The sequence below is a fragment of the Rousettus aegyptiacus genome, unplaced genomic scaffold, assembly GCF_014176215.1.
Source record: "Rousettus aegyptiacus isolate mRouAeg1 unplaced genomic scaffold, mRouAeg1.p scaffold_m13_p_8, whole genome shotgun sequence".
Classification (NCBI taxonomy): Eukaryota; Metazoa; Chordata; class Mammalia; order Chiroptera; family Pteropodidae; genus Rousettus; species Rousettus aegyptiacus.
The window spans coordinates 71,041,650-71,053,986 of record NW_023416311.1 but is presented as its reverse complement, the minus strand read 5'-3'; the positions used below and the strand labels follow the sequence as shown (position 1 = coordinate 71,053,986).

The window sequence follows — 12,337 nt, the reverse complement described above, 5'->3', positions numbered from 1 at the left end:
ATTCCTGCCTTTTTTGTACTCCTCTTTTTTTGGAGGCAGAAAAAAGGTGTTGCTTATACTTCTCCACAGATGGGCTTAATCGCCTCTGTGAATTCACATGAATTTTCATTAATGTCCAAAGTTTGGCATGAGTGGTTATAGTAGAGTTTTGTCGTGGACGTCTTCCAGGAATCTACCTTTATTTCTTAATGTTCTTCTCATCATCAAAACTGCCAGTGTTGAAAAAGTTCTTATCAGGACAGTCAAGAATCCTGAGACTATAGGAAATGACCACGTAAAGTAGGTTTGGAAGGCAAGTGTTAAAATTTCCTTTTTGATATTTGCTGAATATGGTGATCTTAGTACAGTGTGAACACCTTTGGTGCCTCTAAGCAAAAACATCAGACAACCAAAATTTACGCTCCTTTATTTTTTGATGGATTGAATTTTTATTTGCTTTATATTGGAGAGTTGGAAAAAGGATAATGTTTTAATTTTTACTAAAGAAAGTGATTGTCCTAAAGAAAGTGCTATTAGATTTTGAAGTAAGGCAACTAAATGTAAGAAATAACCAGTTCCCATTGGGGCCCATTGTGCTAAAGGAAGTGAAGAATTAGACTGGTAGCATCCTACAAGGTACATTTCATCCATATGAAGTGCTACACACCTCTCTGCATGTCCCCAGCTTGGCGTCACTTTTCATATCTGATGCAGGAGGCAGTTGAGAGCTAGGAGAAGGAAGCAACCTGATTGATTATCAGTGACTATTTTAGGCAATCATCCAATTTCTCATTTTCTTAAGGCAGAGATAGCATTGTTACTTGATTAATTTTGTCTTCCACTAGCTTTGAGAGAAACAATTGTTAAAAGTATAAAATTGTTTTTTCTTCTTTTCTTACAGGTCCTTCAGTCTTGGAGACTATGAGGGAGCCTCTGCACCCAGGGAAAATGTTACCCTTTACAGGGGGGAAGGGTAAACCAGTAGGGAATACAGTACTACAATCCCAACCCTACTGGGAGGGGCGGGAGGGAGGTGTTGCCGTCACTGTATTAAGTCGATGTTGGGAAACGTTTTAACATCTGGAGCCTTTGTGGGTGGAAATCTGTCTCCAATTACAACTCTGCACTGGATGTGAAGAAGCAAAAAAAAAAAAAACTGCTCTGTCTACTCACAAAACAGTACATTCTGGAATATTATGGGGAATTATACCAAAACAAGAACCATATAAATGATGCATAGGAATAAGAGAGGAAAATTTCTATAGCGCACAATAAAGGAAACCTAAGAATAGGGGTTACAAACAGTAAAGAAGCTTTTTTTTTTTTTTTTAATTTAAATGTTTTTATAAATTTTCCCACGTGATGGGGCCTTGTTTTTGCATGCTGATAAAGAACTACACAAATGAAGCTAATAGAATTAAAATCAGCTTGCCTACCCATAGTAGAAGCAGGTTCTTGGAAGTTAAAATTTAAGGTACCCCAAAAAAGTTGGAAATAAAAAAAAAAACTAATTTAAACAATGAAGCACCCTGTGAAATGCCATATGAGTCACTCCTTTTACCTTTGTGGGGTGGGCAGGGAGGGAGGAACAAATGGGGTTGGACATATCAAACTAAAGATTGAACTCTTGATTTTGCATTAAAACAATGTAGTGGATATAATTTGATGGTTGTACTTCATTAGATTTCATTTCTAGGTCAAAATGTTATTTTTAAAGTGCAGTTTAAGGTTCAGGCATGCATTCTGGCATAGTGATTGAAAGTAAATTAGTGGGAAAGTAAGTAGCATGCTTGCATCACATAGAGTGAGATTGGTATTCATTTACCTCTGTTGCGCCAGTTTGTGTTGCAGTTTACCAATTCAATATACCCCTGCATTTAAAATTCCTTTTTAAGATTTGTGGATTTTATTTTTATTAAGAATATAGATATAAAGTACTGTAGTTTACAGCTAGGCCTTGAAATATCTTTTTAGGATCTGTTAGGAATAAGATTGATATTGTATTGTGTGTAACCTGCACAATGTGGAAAGCTGATATACCTGTGCAAAATCTTTGCCTCTGTGCTGTCAGTGTGATGTGCTTTCTGCATGGTTATATACTACTAGTGATTTTATCAAAACTTCTAAAATTTAAATTACATGGTAAAAGATCTGTAAGAGGCTGCATAAATGTTAGTTGGCACATAAAGACAATTGTAGAAGTTAAAGACATGATTGCTATATTTCAATGTTTATTCCCACTCAACATATTGCCTTCTAAGCTTTCTTTTTTTTGTTCAAAGCATGATCTTAAAGATATGTTTAAGTTAATGGATGTAATGCAGGGTTCCTACACTGTATTGGCGCATGTTGGTGGCCCTCTGTGCCCTAGATATATGCACACAGGGTGCAAGTAAAAAGCTACAGAGTGAAAGTTGATTTGGATCCTCTTCATTTCATTTGTTTAGCTTTTCTGTTATTTTTCTCTACTTACATGTATTCCTGTGAATAAATCCTTGTTAAGTTAACCCTTTACTTTTCCTTCCATGTGTATTTTCTTATATACTGTGAATGTGAAAACCTAACTGGTACACTTGATCTTGTGTCCATATGAAAGTGCAAGTCTTTATTAATTTGGATTGCCTGAACAGTGTATCCCATGATGATGAAGGAAAATGGAGAGATTTTTCTTTTTAACTCTGCTGGTCAGAGATGAAGCCACACCTTTCCATTTTTCAATGCTGCATATTTAATCTGCAACAAAAATGTTAAGCCATAACAACCTTTTTATATTTTAGTTTGTCACCTTTGCATTGCAGAATAAATACTGAATAACCATTTTTATAAGCAGTTGCTCCTCTTTGCATGGTTCTATTCTTCTAAAGGTGTTGAATGATACAGCCATTGCACTGAAGTTTGAGCTGTATGTGTGTGAATTTATAAATACTGTTTTTAAAATTTTCAAATGCATGGTAGCATGCAGAAAGGTTTTTGTTACTGTGTGTATGTGTATTTTTTTTAACATGTTCTTTCACTTCCTTTCCTGTACTCTGGCTTTGCAAATTTCAATCTGTAGAGCCTAAAATTATATTTTTTAATGTCCAAACTTTTTTTTTTTTTAATTATAAGTTGAACCCATAGGGTATGTAGCATTTTTATTTCTAGTACCATTGCTTCAGTGGGAGCTCAAAATTTTCTTCCTAGTCTTTAAAACCTGATTAAGGTATCTATTTTATCCCTAAATTTTAGTAACATTGTGGAGGTTTTTTTTTTTAATACTTTCTAGAATTTAATATGGGAGATATTTTAATATTCTAGAATAGGTAGTAAATAAATTGAAAGAAATGGCAAAATTCTTCTATAAACACTTTAAAACAAACATAAAAACGACCTGCAATAAAGTTACTCGAACCTGTGATTGACAATTCTATATTGACTAGAAAAGCAGTATTGTCACTTGTTTGATTAAAAACTGGTTTCCAGTTAGGCAGGTATATAGCATAAGAATGTGGTCATTTTTGTAGTCAATCTGTTTTTAAATTAAAAGGAAATTTAATTTAAAAATAGAAAATAAAATTAAGTAAATATGACTGGTAACCTACCTGAGTTTGGGTTAGGTTTTGGGAAGGGTTTTTTTTTTTCCCCCTTGAGTTAATTGTTTCTTTCTAATTTATATTTCACATACATAGTATAGCATAGGAATTTGCAGAAGCCATCTAAATTATCTTTTGAGGTAAGCTCTGATTTAGCATTTATTCTGATAAAACTTAATACATCATGGGATATATATATATATAAGCAACTTAATTCTTGTGGTGTAGTCTTAATAGTTTTGAATGTTGACTGAATGTCTATGAAATTGTGAGTTTGTCCTTGTTACATTCCAGTGTTTCTGCCTCTTGGCATGCTTAAAGCACGGCTTACTTCATCTGCTCCTTACACACTAAAGTGCTGTTAGTGTGCTCAACTACAGAAATAGCCGCTGCTAAGTGATGTAGATTTTCTACTTGAATATTTTTATGTTGTAGGAACCTCAGGAGGTCAGTGTTTACTGTTTATATATGCCTTCTTTTTCCTGTTTGAGCTTCTCTCTTGGAAGGATTCTAACAGAACAAAAGCTGCTGATCAACCTAAGTTGGAAACAGAAAGTGTATTTAATATAATTTAAATGCATGTTTGGCAGTTCCATGTTATAGTCCATTAGTAAGTGAACTTAGTGCCACAGATACTCATTTTATTCAGGACAAAATTTTGCTTTTTGTATTGTCTAATCTCTTTAATAACTTCATACTACATTAAAAAAAATCACTTTTTTATATTTTTTGGTTGATTATTTCCCAAATAATCAACATGTAAATAATCTTTTAAGAGCCAGTTCAGATGCTTTACATTATTGCTACTTGATACTTTGTGACGCAAGTTAGATTTCAGAATAGATTTAAAAACACTTAACCAAGCCATTACATCTTTAAAACAAAATAAGTAGCATACATTTTGTAATTAACATTGATAAACACTGTGATTTTTTTTGTTAAGACTTTTTCATTGATCTGAATTGCTTAAATTGCATATATTGTAAAATAGGGGCAGATGTATATTTTAAATAATTTCAACTGACTTTCCTGTATTGAAATGCTTTGTCTACTCAGTTATAAAATATTCAGATACAAGTTTTATCTCAGGTGAATACTCTTGTATCCTTTTTTCTTTATTGACATATGCTTATAATAGGGTCATCATACTTATATTTTTTGGTTTGTTTTTTTTTTTTTTTGAGTGTTTCATGAAGAATCTTCTCATTTAGTCTGATTTTTTTCCAGTCCTTATTCTAGCAGACAAGGGTGATAGATAAATCCCTCCTGGCGAGCCTTTTGCATGTAGGCTTATCTTGAAAGTGAGTTCAATTTGGTCCTCTTTTTCTCCAAACCCTCAAAATAGGCGAGTGGAAATTTTTCTGTCCTGTATTAAATTACCCTGCATAGCTGAAATGCCAGAATTTAATTTATCTTAAATCTTTTAGTCTAAATTTAACTTAAATACTTGCCATAAAGAAAAAAGTGGGGTTTTTTTGCTTCATGTAATTAATCTATATTATTCATATTGAATGTATTAACATAACGGTGCAAAAACATTCTTCCCAAGAGAAGAGTGTATCATGCCTAACTGCAACTTAAATCCTTTTAGCAGTACTTTAAAATACACTCAACTTTGCTTATTATTTTTCAAATAATACAAGAGGGAAAACACTAACTGTTGCTACTGGTACTGTTATTGAAATGTAGGTATTAAGATCTTTAAGAAAACTGGTCTTCAGATTGTTAAAGGCCTGAGATAATCTAGATGAAAACTAGATCAATAAAGAATTGTGCGACAATATTATCTAGTAATAAGACCATGCAAGAGCATTGTATACCTACTTAGTACCTTTCATGCTGTATTAAATATGGAGATACTTCTTTTGCCTCTTAATTTTACATAAGTTTCATTCACTTAACACACTTTCCAGGTGACATGAGACTAATTTTTTCAGTCTTATGTAGCTCTTTCCCCCATTGGTATTAAGTGTAGAAGATTCTTTATGCTTAATTATTATGCATATTAATTTTAAGGTATACATTTAAATTATAGCAACTGTTTATTGTGATTTGTATCCCAGAATGTATTGTGTTTTTTTAATGTGTGCATGATTTTGAGGGGATTTAAGTGATTTTTTTCCCACCTCTTGTACATTTAAAACCAAACCAAATCAATTTGCCAAGCATTATATTATTAATTAGGAAAATAGTGTTTCCTCTCTTATTACAATTTTTGTTCATCTTCCATAGAATCCCCTTATACCGTGGCTTGGTATTATGCAGAATTAGCTCTTTTGCAAGTCTGTCTTCCTAAAAGCCTACTATAACATGGTTAGCCTACAAGGCATTGGTCCCTCCTAATACCAGCCTTATAAAGGGGTTCTGCTGTACTTACCCCATATTACTTCATTGTTTTCCTCTGTGGATATATAACCAAATTAAGATCAGATGATTTTTTATGGAGATAATTAGACAATACTGTATAATTAATTTTACTTAATAGATATCTGTGAGATGTTTAAATGTGGTTGATGACTTCATATTATAAAACAATTTTACACTTAATATTCATGTTAACATTGGGTGCAATAATTTCGTAGTTTTAGCTTTAGTTATAAATAACTGGATCTTTCTGCTGACAACTTAGGTTGTATGAGTTATGCTTAAAAGCTTTAAATCTGATGTTTCCTGTACCTGCCACACTATGTTAGAACATGTCCTTCAAACATATCCTCCTGCAACTTCTCAAACTGTACTAAATTGATATTTCTTGAAGTCTAACTCTGTGCTAACAGATCTTCATTTTAAATAGAATACGGTTTTAATTTTTGATAAGCTGCTGAATTTTAAAGAGAGTTTTTTGGGGCCACCAAATATTTTGGATCATGCAGAGAATATATATTGTACTGTAGTAATTTTGTATTTACATTTGTATGATGTGACATAATAGATGTGAATGTTAATCACTGCTTGACTATGTTAATAAAGTTGTTTAACTATAGTTGTTTCACTCTGATTTTTAATGAAAGGAAATGAGCTTTCTCTCCCTCTCCCAAACCCCATTTTGGGTCCACTTAGGTCTTGTTTGTTGTATTGTTTTTGTTGTTCGGGTTTTTTGTTCAAGAGTTTTTTTTTTTTTTTCCTTAGCTTGCATATTAGTGCAAGCTAAGAGTCTTGTTTGACATCTTCTATTTTTTAAATGAGTATTTTCTAATTTGTATAGTGTAGTAAAAACTTTTCCCTGTAATTTAACTCCTATTGATATATATCTAAACTGTTGATTCTAGGTTCAGCTTTTGGTGGGGGAGGAGGAAAGATAGCGCTCTGCGAAAAGAGGCGAAGCTGTGAACAAAACGTAAGGATAGATTGCATGAATGTGTATGAATGTCCTATTAAGACTTGTAATTTTGGAAATTAATATTTATAAAAATATAGCAGTTTCTTCAGGCTGTAATCATTATTATGGTTGCATGTTACTGATTAAAATTAGATGTAATATATTTCAAGGGAAATGTGTGTATAATTGTCAAGTCATCTGTTTGTTTTTTTGGATTGAGATGTAGAACAAGGGAAGGGCCCGAGATTAGATAGTACAGCCCAAGAAATTTTAAGAAAAATGGGTTTGGGGTGTCTTTTCCTTTGCCTGCACATGAAAATATTTGAGACACCTCCACTGTGTTGGGTGAGGGGAAATGAAACGTGTATCATGTTCTAAAACACATCCTCAAGAAAGTTTAAAATTCCAAAATTTAGGATTTAAATTGTGGGAGAAGATATTCAAAACCAGCCTAATCATTAGTTATTCAAGATTCTGATTTGCTGCTGCAATTTTAAGAGAAATCTAGGGAAACTAAAGTACAAATTATTTCACTTTATACCTATTTTTGAACTGACAGGCATTTTTTTCTTGTAATGAGTTCATAATCAACCTGACTCCAGTAATTCATTCTATGGGAATGATTGGAAAAGTGGCAGTTGAACTCTACAGCTCTGAATTTGGACTTTGTTACTAATACAGTGGAAACTACTGAAGCTGTGGCTATCATTTTGTAATCCTTAAGCTCAGAGTCTTGTGTTAACTTGATGTAAAAGAACTTCCTGAAATATCCACATAGATCTCCAATGTTCAGTTCAACACAAATTGCAAATTATAATTTAGAGACTAAATACAGTTTCTAAGCCATTGGCAAAAAATAATAAAAGAAAAATCTTACACGAAGAACCTTGTAGGTTTTTGTGCCAGTCATGAATGAAATGCATTTCTATCCCTGTTACAGCTATTTAATTTTTATTCTAAGAATTACTTTTCAAGCTTTATGATGCCTTTCAGAGAACTTCATTAAATTTTTTTAAAGGAACAATTTTTAATTTTCATACATATAACCATTATTCTTTGGACATAAGAATAGATAGTGAATTCGTGGACCGTGTTTAGTATTGAAATTTGCCTGTTAATTTATATCAACATGGTAGCCACATGGTATTCTATGAACAACTTACACAATAGTCTTACTATTGATGGACATTCAGAAGTTATTTCTCATTTTTTACTTAGAAGTAAAGTTGTGATGAACATTCATATACTTAAATGTTTGCATACATCTTCAGTAATTTTTAGTTGAATTGCCGTGTCAAAAGGAGATGGTGTTAGTCCAGTTTCCTTTCAGATAAAATGGTACTAATTTTTACACTCAGCAGCAATTTCAGCGGGTATTAGGTGAGCTGTTCATTGTGCTTTGATAGCACAGTTTTCTAACTAAGAAATGTTATATGCAAAACCTATGTTCTCATATTACATATTTAATTATGTGAGTCTTATGTCACAAGTACAGTTTGTTTTCTTAGAGCTTACATTCTATTGTAGGAAGACAGGTAAGTAGCATAGGATGTTTATGGTGGCGTGTGCCAGTGAGAAAACAAATGAAAGGTGATAATGGTGGGGGGAGGCTTGCTATTTTAAATGGCGAGAGGGTTTGAGGAGGGTGTCATTGGAGCAAAAACTTGGAATGAGCCTGGAAGTCTGCAGGTGAGTATTTCAGGTAAAAGGAACAATAGGACAAATGATGTGAGACAGAACATGTTTGGTATATATCACATGCAAGTGAGCGGGTATAGCTTGAGCACCGGGACCAAGGGAAAAGAGTATGTGAGATCCAAGAAGTAACTGAAAACCAGATAGTACAGGTCATTTTCGCACCTGAGTGAAGTAAGGCACCATTCATGGTAGAATTATCCCAATATGTTTTAAACGAGGAGTCAAGAGTTGCCAACACACTGGAAATGGGTTATGAGGAAAGAATCGAGGATGGCTCTTAAGGCTTTTGGTCTAACCTGAGCAGCTGGAAGGATAGTGTTAACTGGAATAAGAAAAATTGGCTTTTGATTTGAGACATCCATGTAAGGAGTAGAATAGGCAGTTGGAGCTGAGGTGTGATAACCTAGGGCTATAGATAGAAAACTGGAAGTGTATAAATGGAGCTTTGAGCAATAAAACTGAACAATACCATCTGAGAACTGGATAAAAATGAAAGCTGCAAAGACTAAACCTGAAACACTTCAACATTGAGGTCTTAAGAAAACTAGGGGACCGTGGCAGCATTCTCATGTATAGAACAAAAAGGACAGAATTTACTTTGCATTTAACAACAGGGAAGTCACTGATTTGGGCAGATCTATGGCTATAGGAGAAGCAGAATGAGAGCTATCTTCCAGAGTTGAGAGACCACAGGCTTCCATTTTCTTTAAGGCCAAATTAAATAGCTGTTTCCTAAAAACAGTTCAAGAAATAATGGAAGCTTGTAGAGACTGAGCAGGCCAAAGCCTGAGATAGATTACTTCCTTAAATTCTTACCAGCTTGTGCCAAAATTTAAAATTAAAAACCTACCCCAAAAAGATTAACAGATTTTTGTTTACTACACAAGATTATTTCATATCTTAAAATATGAGGTTCATACATATAGAAAAGTAAGAGAAGCCAGAAAAACTGGAAAAGTAATGAGTGAGATAACCTATCAGACATTTTTTCTTTAATTATGGCTGCAGAAATTAAAACTGATTCATGAATAGGGAGCTCAAAATAACTAAGTCTGGAAACATCTAAATACATAGGAAACTAGTACAGCAGGTCCTCGAATAACATTTCATTCAACAGTATTTTGTTATATTGCTGTGACTTGTTTATATCAGGCTATGGGAAAATTGGTTTCATTATATATACTTAAAGTTGCAGAATCTATTGACAAAGTTAAGTGGGGATTTAGTGTATATGACACTTAAGTGAAAAAAGATAGATTATTTGACAAGTGTTAGGAAAACTGGATAGACCTTTTTTTTAAAACCAGATTCTTACCTTATACTGTATGGCAAAATTCTAGCTGGCTCTAAATTAAAAGTGCTAATATGAAACTTAAAGTTTCTCTTTATTTATAATATATATATATATATATATATATATATATATATATATATATATATATATATAATCTTAGTGTGGGGTAGGTGTTTCTAGGTATGATACAACCCCAAACATCTTGAAAGAAAATGTTGGTTTAAAAGACCTAAAAATTCTGCATGACAAAGTAAAAACGGGGAAAACTATAGCTCCTTTCACAGAAAACGGTTAATTTCTTTAAATTATGAAGTGCCTCCTACAAGGCAGTAAGGCAACCCAATAAAAAAATATAGGCAAAGGATATTAATAGTTCACAGGTAAGTTTTAAACATATTCAACTCGGTCCATTGAAACTTACCTACCCTTAGATTGCTTTTACACTGATGAAGGTCAGAAGGGCTTGGTGACTTGCCCAGGGAATATGGAAACAGGAATTCATACATTGCTAGCAGAAGTGTAAATTAGTAGTACAATAGGAAGAACAATTTAGAAATATCAAAATTATATATATATATATATATATATATATATATATATATATATCCTTTAAAGAACTAAGTCTGGAAAGATCTAAATATACATGAAACTAGAACATCTGGTCCTCGATGTCATTCAACATTTCTTTAGATGCCATAGGAACTTAACTCTTATTTATATTAATTAGTCTACAGTAAAATTGGTTTTATTATGTTGTTCACCCCCTAAGCACTTAACCTACATTCACTAACTTAACAAAAATTGAAAATACCAGTTGTTAATACAGATGTGTGATAAAGGAACAGAGGAACAGGAACTCTTAGAATGCTGATTTAGTACAACTACTTTATTTTATTTGTTTTTTTAAATGCCTACAGCACCTGGTATTCCTAGGTGCTCTCGCATGTAAGTACTAATCAGACCCAACCCTGTTTAGCTTCCGAGATCAGATGGGATTGGGCTTGTTCAGGGTGGCATGGCCGTAGACGGAACAAGTACTTTAGAAACCAGTTTGCTGTTACCTGGTCAAGTTGAACACTTGTATATGCTGACTCAGCAGTTCTCCTAGGTATACAGAGTAACTCCTGTATGCCAGAATCTTCATATCAGCATTGTAATGGCAACAAATAAGGAACGACCTAAATGTCTAACAGGATAGCTAAAGTTTAAAAATAGTGCTGAGAAAAAGAGCCAGTTTCAGTCCAATACCTATAGAAAAGCCAGCTATATAAATTTCAAAAACAGACAACTAAAATATAGGGATTTATAAGTGTGTAATATAAAATTAAGATGGTTGCATCTTGCAAGGAGAGATGAGGATACAATCATGAAGAGTCTGGGTAGTAGATACATTTTATTAATCTTTAAATGGTACATAAATATATACTTTATATTTCACATAACTTCATAGTACCAGAGACCTCCCTTTATTTTTTTTTTTCAGGAAGTCCATCTTTTATAATAAATCAGGTCTGAATAAAAAAAAAGCAGGCAAAATTATGGTAACACTTGAGACGTGTTAGCACAAGGTCATTTTCACTCAATATACTTAGGAATTAAAGATCCATGAGAGCTTTCCTTGTTCCATTACCGCTTTATTTTTATATTATTTCAGTACTTTAATTTTAACATTATCACTTTGAGGGTTCATATTCCCCAAAAGAAAATTACATTTAAGATATTAACACTTAAACAAGACTTTCAAATATTTAACCCATGCTCAAAGGCCCACTCTCTTTATATGTGAAAAGGAAGGAACTCATGGTTACCAAGCCTTTCTTCCACGTACACTGTGATTGTATAAACATTTCTGTTTTTGTTAAGCCTCATCCTTTTTGTCAACTGAAAGCACGCACATTTTCTTTAAGGTTCTTAAAATGAACTTTAATTTTCTTGAGTTCCTCTTAAGACTAGCTTAAACTTTACTCAGCGATGTATAAATCAAAATGCTTCCACTAGATGGAGCCATTTACCTAGATTAACCCTGGAATATTAGTACGGCATTTTGTAGAAGTATATACATACACATATAATGAGGTTTCCACTCCTTAAGCTCACCTCAATTAACTTTTACATGAAAATAATCTTGAAATTTTTTTCTTTACAGCAACTTTTAAATTTCAATGTCAATCTCCTTTAGAACATAGGGAATTTTCAAGATGTTTTCTTAAGTCCAAGAGTTTATGATTTAAGCAAGACATCTCAAACTTAAATATGTATACATGTCACTTGAAAACCTTGGTAAAATGTGCATCCTAATTCAGTAAGTCTGGTGGGGTCTACGACTGTGCATTTCTAACAGGTTCCCAAGTGATGTCGTGCTGCTTATTAATGAACTTTAAGTTAGCAAGAACAGAGAGAGTTCTTGGGAAACTGAAGTTCACGTATAACATCAGGGCCTAGTTTTACATGTAAGCTTCACAAGAGGGCAGCGAG

At 33.1% G+C, this 12,337-nt stretch overlaps 1 protein-coding gene and 1 pseudogene across 4 annotated transcripts in view; one reads left to right on the top strand and one right to left on the bottom strand.

Annotated features, from left to right (window-relative positions):
- Positions 1-6,534, top strand: part of TNPO1 (transportin 1) — an 84,991-nt gene extending 78,457 nt beyond the window's left edge. For all 4 annotated transcript variants that reach the window (XM_016122093.2, XM_016122096.2, XM_016122095.2 and 1 more), the window contains exon 25: positions 881-6,534. The gene's annotated coding sequence lies outside the window, so the exon portion shown is untranslated. The remainder of the gene's footprint in view (positions 1-880) is intronic.
- Positions 6,535-10,770: 4,236 nt separating this feature from the next.
- LOC118607101 lies at positions 10,771-10,889 on the bottom strand (annotated as a pseudogene).
- Between the last annotated feature and the right edge of the window lie 1,448 nt (positions 10,890-12,337).